At 32.4% G+C, this 9,623-nt stretch overlaps 1 long non-coding RNA gene across 1 annotated transcript; it reads left to right on the plus strand.

The window, feature by feature from the left end:
- The first annotated feature begins 2,292 nt into the window (after positions 1-2,292).
- Positions 2,293-4,753, plus strand: LOC149253532 (uncharacterized). Its single transcript, XR_016267101.1, has 3 exons — positions 2,293-2,654; positions 3,368-3,522; positions 3,749-4,753. It is a non-coding gene; the product is annotated as an uncharacterized LOC149253532 (long non-coding RNA).
- Positions 4,754-9,623: the final 4,870 nt, after the last annotated feature.

A 9,623-nucleotide genomic window follows, 5' to 3' on the forward strand; every position in this document is an offset into this window, starting at 1 on the left:
TAATTTAATTATTTTGTGTTTTTGAGTTTTTTTTTTTCATATATATTTTTTATTAAATTTAAATTAATTCAAAATTTGATAGAGATTTGTTAAAATCATAAGTTTTAATTATAAACCTCATATATTGAGAGTATATATGATTTATTTATGCATTCAAAAATGCATTTTAAACAATAAAAAATTACAATTTGATAAAAAAATATATATTAACTTTGATAAAAAAAACTCTAAAACCTAAAATAGTTAGACAACTCCTTAAAAGAAAATATCACTACTAATTGTATTTTCATCATTCCATCTTGTTTCTTCATTGTTTAGTGTTCATAAATGTAGATCAAGTTTTCATAAAGTCAATGTGTAAGAATTACAAAGAAAAAGATATTTTTAAATAAAAAGAAAATGTAAGTGTAAGATAGTGTGCAAGTAGTAAGTATAAATGAACCAAGATGTATTAGAGACCTGTTTTATAGGAAAAGTTTTAGCATAAAAATTTAGGCACATGTTAAAATGATGTACAAAAAATGTAATGTAGAAGTGTGTTTGCAAAATGATGAAGTGAATGTATGTCAATAAAGGAGTTTAAAAAAATTGTGATATTGAAGAAGATAGTGTTTATCAACATTGATTCAGATGGTGCAAGTTAGTTGGCTATAATTATAAATTTATATAATTAACTATGGTGGAGGAGCATCCTTATGTTGATTGCATATTCCCATAATGTCTTGGAAGACAATTAGGAGAGAGGTCAATTATTTGACTAATTAGCCTCCCTTGTGATTGTGTGATTTTGAAGCTAATCCTGGAATCCACAATCAACACAAGTTAGGAATTATGGAGAACTTAGTTGATCATAATTGTAAACCGATAAAGTTAACTAAGGAGAAGTTTAGTCAAAAAGAAATATGAAGGATGATTAGTTAGTCATAATTGTAAATTCACATATTTAACTATTATGAACAAGTTAAGTGGTGTTTGTCAGTTGGTCATAATTGTAGACTGGCATAGTTAACTATCATAAAGAAGTTAATTGGTGTTTGTAAGTGACTTGGTCATAATTGTAAATTCATTTAATTGTTATTGGTACTTATAAGTTAGTCATAATTGTAAACTTATATAATTAAGTATTAGAGATTTTGTCTTAATTATAAATTTACATAGTCAACTATCACAAAGAAGTTATGTCAAAAGAGAGAAAGATTAGTGCTTGTAAATTAGTTGGTCATAATTGTAAACTCACATGAATAGTTATCATGGAGAAATTGTAAACTCAAATGGTTAATTATAAGAGAGAAATTAACTAGTTATTGTAAATTAATTGGTCATACACTTTGAGTTATGACAAACAAAAAACCATGTTAAATATTAGATGAAAAAGCTTTACAAATTAACCAAGAGAATAATTAGAAAAATGGAAATTAAAAAAAAGTCAATTGTAAATCGAGTAGAGAGCTCTTAGATGATTTTTTGTAATGTGCTTTTACAAGCTTATTGCTTAAAGTTTTTTATTTCAATTTAGAGTGCATGATGCTATGTTGATTTTTTTAATTAACAGCCTAAATTGATTCTCAAAGGAATATACTCAACATATGTTTAATTTTTATATTTATCAACTGTTATAGTGTGTTACAGAGTTTGTTACTTGCATTGAATTTTAATAAATTAAAAAAATTATTTCCTAGGAATTTGAAATTATTCCAATTCTAATACGTTCATATTTTAATTAGATGGGAAATTAATATATAAGTAAATTTTATTCAGTAAAATGGTCCATTTTACAATAAGATGTGTATTTTTTTTCTCAAGTTAAAATAGGTTCTTGCCATGTGGCTCTTGCCCACCAATCAATGTTCTTGCCATGTGGCTCTTGCCCACCAATCAATTTCCTAGAGATTTGAGATTATTCCAATTCTAATAAGTTCATATTCTAATTAGATGGGGAAATTAATATATAGACAAATTTTATTTAGCAAAATGGTCTCTTTTACAATAAAATGTGTAATTCTTTTTTTTCTTAAGTTAAAGTTGATCCATAATTTTTTTATACATAGTTATTCAAGTAAATGTGTGTTTTTTGTTATATTAATGAAGTCTTATGATATACCTTGTCTTGAGGATATACCACATTAGTTGGTTCGAAAAGTCGACCAAATCCTAATAATGTGATTAATCCTAAAAACTTGTATCACATTATGGATCTCAAAAATCTTAGATTTAACATTATAAAATTTTATACTATATCAACTACAATAATATTTTTAACTTAGTTGTACGCTTGCGCGCCTTGGGCGGTGGCTCCAGCTAACAGCTAAGTCAATATGATTGAAAATTTCTAAGGAGAGCTGTCCATACTTTTCAATACCCCACGGAAAGCAGGCTTTCATGGCGGAAAAGAAGCGATGGGGTTTTTGTGGTAGGCTTTGAATGTATATCAAACGTTGAAAACAGCGGGTGGACGTGTTTGGCAATTATAGCACGGATCACGAGGAGGTTTAAGAAAAAAAGATACGGAGGGCCTCAGCCATTTTCGTTATAAATGTTCTGTAAGGAAATCCATGCTGTGCGCATTTAATAAGGGATCTATCACTGGCCTTAGTACTGTTAAAGAAGGAACACAGCAAAGGAAGTAACTGATACAGCCATGGTTATGATTTAAGGTATTGAACCATTTTATTTTTTAAGAGTAAATACCGCTGTTCCTGCTATGCATTTTCTTAAAGTAAATATCGCTCTTCCTGCTATAGATGTACAGAGCACCTTTATTTAGAGGCTAGTTTATTGGCCAACGACACTGCAATTATGGTGCAGTTATATGTTCTGATTTTCGATTTTCTAGCGTATAGTGTGTTTTTGGAGTATGGTGTGTTTTTGGAGTTATTTCAATTATATGTTATGGATTTGTTGGAATCACAAATTTGAATTTTAAATTCTATTTAATCTCATTGATTTTTCAGATAAAAACCATGGAATTTTTCACCAAAAATTATTTTGCCCAGAAAAGAAAACTCCAAAATAAATAATAGTAGTTAGACAATGCCTTTTTCCTGTAGCGCCCACCTATCCGTTACTTATTGAAAGTTCAAGGGAATTACCCAATGGATTCGTTATCGATCGAAATCCTTCTGCCGAGTTGATTGCTGCTTCTTCTTCTTGCACTGTCTCGCTGATTATAGCCTCTACAAATCCATTGTTATGTATGACCAAACAGTAATAATTTTTCTATAGTTTTAGGTAAATGGCCATACTTACTTGATGTGAGCTATGTAGTCCATTCCTATTTCAAATGTTTTAGTACATATGTTTTTCTAGTATTTTATCTCTAATTTGTTGATTCCTCCTCAATCAATGTTTTCTGTTCATCTAAATACAGGTTTGTTTCCCAGGTGCTTGCGGATTGTTTAGCTTTCCAGCCGTTCAAATACTTGCCAAAGCAGCATATTGGTCAGCAGAAGGCTACTTGCAGCTATTCCTGGGAAAATCATATTAGTCCTAGTGATTCCAATTTGCTTCATGAGAATTTTCAAGGTACACATTCTGGTCTTTTCTCAGGCAGTGCTGCTATTTGTGTATTCCTAACTGGCAGATTAGTATCTATGAAGTATAAAGGTCAAATAAATTCAGGCATGGCTCTGTTTGGTCTAAATATAACATGAACTTGATTTCTAGATGTGGGGCTGTGCCTTTATGTGCTAAAAGTACTTGGCCTAAGTGTACAGTGCTCGTTTCTTATCGAGGTATGGATGGTCAACAGGGCAAAAAGAAATGCCGAGCAGCTGGGTCTGATGACGGGCTTGAATCAAGCTCCATGGATATTTGTCACAGTAGTTCAAATGATATTTATGGCACTGCAAATTCGGATACCCTGATAGAGAACCTACTGAAATTGCAGCCTGATCTCCGGAATTTAAAAAAGAGGCTAGGTTCCCTACTTTTTTTCTTCATTCCTTAAAGATATGAGACTAGGGTTCGTTGTTGCACGCATTCACGCAAGTTCGTGTTCCAGAAGATAATTTTGTGGCGCAAGTTTCTCCCAAGTATGCATCGAAATCGAAGAGATTGCTTCAGTCATTATCCAAGCTGCCATGCCATTCATTTCCAATCACAAGTTTCTCTTGAGTTACCACGAAAGAGAGTGGCAGTGATTGCTTCAGTTCTAGAGATGGACAGTTCAACTTCAGTTATAGATATATTGTGGCACAATAAGTTTCTCATAAGTGACTGACAGACAGTACGCATTGATATCGAAGTGATTGCTTCAGTGAAGTGATTCCAGAATGTTCTAGAAGACTCCATTCAATTTAAATATGCTTTAGGAATCAGCGCGCCATTAAGCTCATATGCGGAGGAAGGAAACCTAAAGCTAAGATTTAACAAGATTTAGAAGAGAGAGCAGAAAGAGGAAGGAAAAGGCCGGATGCATTTTGTGGCAAACTGAATGGATGTTATGGAGTAATTAATTAAGATGTTTGTGACAAACTGAATGGATGTTATGGAGTAATTAATTAAATAATTCAGATCCTGATCTTTTACTGAGTTTGTTGCAGGGATTCATCCCGCCTTATTCCTCCTTCTTTATGCTCTGTACTCTGAATCTCGTTGAATTTTAGCCATGAATCATCTCTACTTCTCTGCAAAATGTGAAGTGGAGCAACCGATTGAGCACCATTGAAGCAGCCGTTGGGATTAATGCGTTATGTTGAACTGGTATATAACCAAGAGAACTTGGATATAACCGCATGATGTAATGAGTATCTTTATGCCCCTTTTATATATGTTGTTTTTTTGTTTTTACGGGCAAACTTCTCCACCTCAAACTTGGCATTAGTGATTTTGTCCACTTTTCTTCCTACACGAGCTCTTTCAAAATTTCTTTTAAACTTTAAAAATTTGAGTGGGTTCTTTCAAAGGTTCCAAAAATAATCTTTCACCTAGGGTTTTTCCTCCCTTTTAAAATTTCCGCTTTTAGCTAAGGTTTTCCCTTATTAAATTTTTTTACCTCCTTGTTTGAAATTTAATTTTCTGATATTTTTTTCATTTGGGTTTTCCACTAGGGTTTTAAAAAAAATTCTAACTAAAAAAAATGTTTCCCTTTTCCAAAATACCAAAAAAAAAAATATTTTTTTCTCCTCTTCTTCAAACAAAATCCCTACAACAAATTTCCACCAAAAAATTGCCCCACTTAAAAAATCTAAGAAATACCATATTAATATTAAACCAAATAGTGAATTTCAGCGAATTCTTCTTCCACTTAAAAATTCTGAGAGATAGCGGATTAATATTAAAACTATGCTTTGTTATTTAAAAACTTACCGAACATTCACTGTGGGCTACTTTCGGCTCCAAGGCTCCTCTGTGGTCTTGCTCGATAGTTCTTTTGAGGCTTTGTCTAGAGGCCCCTCTTTGTGTGTGATCCACGAGTTTATTATGACGACTCTCTTTATGTGTGGCTTCCCCAAATTGGTCAATTGCCCATCTTTGTTTAGCGGCCCTCTTTATGTATGGCTTCTACAAATTTATTTGGTGGCCCAACGTAGAAACGACACTTATGCTCCTCTTTGTATGCAGTTGGACTGCCTTTGGCATTTGACAGTATTAACAAATCCTTTCAAATGTTCCTTCTGATTCATTTCTTTTGAGTGATTGTCTTTACACAACATACATATTTTATAAAAGACGTTGAGCTCTTTGGTTTCTTACAGTAAGAGGAAATGACTTTTCCTTAGCATTGGTGGCTTCACTTTCATGCCTCTTCCTTTGGCAGTGATCAAAACTTTTATCTCACGACCTTTCACAACCACAAAGCTCTAATACCACTTGTTGGTATTTAGAACCTGTAAATTTTATCTCATGACCTTTCACAACCACAAAGCTCTAATACCACTTGTTGGTATTTAGAACCTGTAAATTTCATAAACAAGAAAGAAAATGCACATAAGAAATAGAAACTAAATTGACACAAGTAGTCATGGAATTTTACGTGGTAAAACCCTAACAGTGTGTCAAGGAAACCTCCATGGGAAAAGGGATCGGAATTCTTGTTATTCAAGGTCAAAAAATAACTCTCCAACAACACATCAAGCCTCTCGGGCAACCTCATTTAAAAAGAAAGACATCATTACATAACTTCCTATCCTTACTCAATTATGTGAACAGTAAAGCCAAATTTACTGAGATAATTACATTTGTAACAATCTTTTAATTGTTATCATTCTTAACATATTTCCATGCTACGAGAGTAATATGAACTTCCATTCAATTTTCATATATGCAAGAAATTGAGTAAAAAAATACCTAAGAACTAGCTCAAAGGAATGTTGTATGTCCTAAAAAGGAGTTAAAACTTATATTCGTTGGCACACTGGCTAATAGATATTAACTACTAGTTTATATGGAGGAATTTATTTATTTTTTTAAACGAACTTTGCGTTGCATGCCTCTTAACAATGATTATTTTTTGTTGGAGACATAAAATAAGACAATGACGATGTGAAAATTATCAACAACAATTTTACTGTGAATGATAAGTCAATGAACCTACGCGGTGTGGTGGTAATGATAAATATTAAGGGAAAAAGGTGCAGATATAAAAACTGAGTGTCCTCTTTGTGTGTATAAAATAAATTTGGAAAATGTGTTTGTATACATAAAAGTTGGGTAAAATAATTTTGGATTTCGATTGTTTAGCATAAAATTAATATATATTATAATAATACATAATGGATAGTAAACGTTGATTGGAGAATCATTTATATAATTTTGCACATGAATTTTTTAATATAAAATTAGCTAGTAAATTTGATAATAATCATCACTCCTAAAGTGTATAAATATATTTTATTTATCAATGATATAAATATTTTTAATTTGGGAATTTATTAATTCAGTTTTTAATTATATTTCTATCATATTTAGTTCATAATGGAAATAAAAATGGAAATTAATAACTTCCTTCTATTCCTTGATGTTCTTGTATCTAATCTTACTAATGGCTTCTTCTCCTATTAGGGCTATTGAAAAAAGATTCATACTAATAGATACCTCGATGCACATTCTCATCACCAACTTGCTCAGAAAGCTATTGTTTTTAAGACTTTGGTGACTCATACCATTCACATCTCTGATACCAAACACTTTGATTAGGAACATCTCCACTTGACCAAGTCCCTTTGAAGCAATGACTACTCGTCTTCCCAAATCAAAAAATCCTTTCACTTAGCCCTCCATCCTAAATCCAAAACCAATCATTCATCTCTCCCCTTATCCAAAATAACCCTCCCTTACATTCAAAGTGTTACTGACCATATTACCAAGATTGTGTGGAAAAAAAAGAACATTAAAATTTCCTTCAAACCCTAAACCACCCATAGATAGCTCTTTAGGTCTGCTAAAGACAAATTTGAACCCCTACTTGGCCCAGACATCTATGAAATCCCTTTCTCCTATGGGAAATCCCACATTGGCCAAACAATTAGATCCTTTGAAACATTTTTTAAAGAGCACATGGCTAAAAATATCCAATATCCATTACCAAGTATCCAAATCAATCATTGTCGAACACTCTCACAACACCAAACACCTCATATGCTTTAACAAGGCTAAGATTCTTGCATCTGTTTCTTACCACACTACTCTCCTTATTAGGGAAGCCATTGAAATTGACAAGAACCCCAACAATTTCAACTAAGAAGACAGATTAAAACTTAGTCAGTCATGGAAACTCATTATCCATTGTCTCTCTCATAAACCTTCCTCTCACTCTTCTGCCCCATAACCATTTTTTTGCTTCCTTTCCTTCTCCCTTTTCTTTCCCTTTTTTCCTTACCCTAAATAGCAATTTATTTATTTGTTTATTTAATTGATTAATAACAATATTTCCTCTATAATAATAATTATACTAATAACTTCATTATAATAATTTAGCCCTAAACAATTAACATAATTTAATAATTAACAGAAGTTAAGCACCTTCAATATTAATCATAATATGTATTATTATTATAGGGGAGGCAGGAGAGAGAGGGGTTCTCATAATCTCCAATGAAAAAATTGTGTCAAAATTTGCTTCGGGATTAAGAACTGCAACCATTAGGCACTGCAACCAATAATGTGGTTGAATTTCTCGCTCTTTGGAAAGGAATCGAGCTTGCAATACCGAACAATATCCATAATCTCGTAGTCTATGGAGACTCTATGATTGTTATTAGGAAAACGGTCCAAGTTAGTGATTGGGTTAGCTCCTCACCTCTCCATATGGCTCAAAGAGCAATTAGTGCTTCTTCACAATTTGAAAATATAGAATTTTGTCACATCCTTAGACATTTAAATGAATAAGCATATGAATTTGCTAAAAAAGGCTCTGATCTTGGACAAGGAAAGCTTGTATTGGAGAATTGCGAGTGGTTCTCTCCTATACTTTAATATGAACATTGACAACAATTTTTTCACAAGGTGGGATTCAACTTTTTTAAAGGGATATGAAGCTGAACTTTGGATAATTTTCAAGAAAAGGAAAAGGGTTGTGTGGTTCTCTACCCCCTCTCCATGGATGAGCATGTGAAATATTATAATTCCTCTTCCCACAAAGTGGTCGAAATTTGGTGTTGGGATTCTCAGGAAAAAATTAGGCTCATGCATATTAATTCCTTATCATGTGATATTAATTTGAAGTGTAAGTTGATGGGCCTCCTAAGCCTTTTGAGGTAGTTGAGTCTAATCCATTTATTCCTCTCACGTTTGAAGTTTTCCCGGTTCTTCTTGGTTGTGATGAGGATTAATATGGAATTAATATTGATTTTAAGCATGTCATTTAAGGCTCTGTCTTTTCTCTATCCAACCAATATTTGAAGTATGGATTCAGAAATTCGTTGGATGTTTGGCTCGTGTGCTCGCAAATATTCCCCCTATATTACGCCCTTCCATATCAGGAAAATTGCAAAGGTGTTTCAAGTTGTTATTGGTATTTTCTGTGTCAATCAGGGTAATTGTATGTCCTCTCCTCATCCGGCCATGGCTAATTCTCCCTCTTTTATTCTTATTGATATTTTTGATGTTGATATGGTCTTGTATAAGTTATTGGATGTCTCCCATGCTCTACTCGTCTCCATTTCAAAATTAGAGGATATGGTTGTTGAAAATAGCAACAAGAAATGCTAAAAATAGAATTGCTAAAAATAGCATTGCTATAAATAGTAGTTCAACCGGTGTTGATCTTAGCACCAATGGATAGAAAAATGGAAGTGCTAAAAATAGCATTCTATAAATAGCATTTCGAGATACCTTCCTATTTTAGTCAGTCCCTAAACTAAAATAGTGAAGTAAAATTCAAATTTGATCTTAGCAGTTGTTTGTAAATTAATTAATTAATTCATCTTGAGTTAATTAGTTAAGGAAAATCAAACATGAAGTCTATGTGGTGACATGCAACAATTTCTCCATTAATTGAAGAATTTATCCTTCAGTTAAAGAGATAAGGATGATTTGTAATATTGAGTTGTAATTAGTTGACTTAGTTAACTGAGTCAAGTACAGTTAGATTAATTCAAACAGTTTGTTGAATTAATGTAAGTTCAGCTAGTTAATGCTTGCATGCATGTAACTACTGCACTTCAGATAACTGAGTATTCTTT

The sequence above is a fragment of the Pinus tabuliformis genome, chromosome 7, assembly GCF_031772625.1.
Source record: "Pinus tabuliformis cultivar Carrire ecotype Pingquan chromosome 7, CPIR1, whole genome shotgun sequence".
NCBI lineage: Eukaryota > Viridiplantae > Streptophyta > Pinopsida > Pinales > Pinaceae > Pinus > Pinus tabuliformis.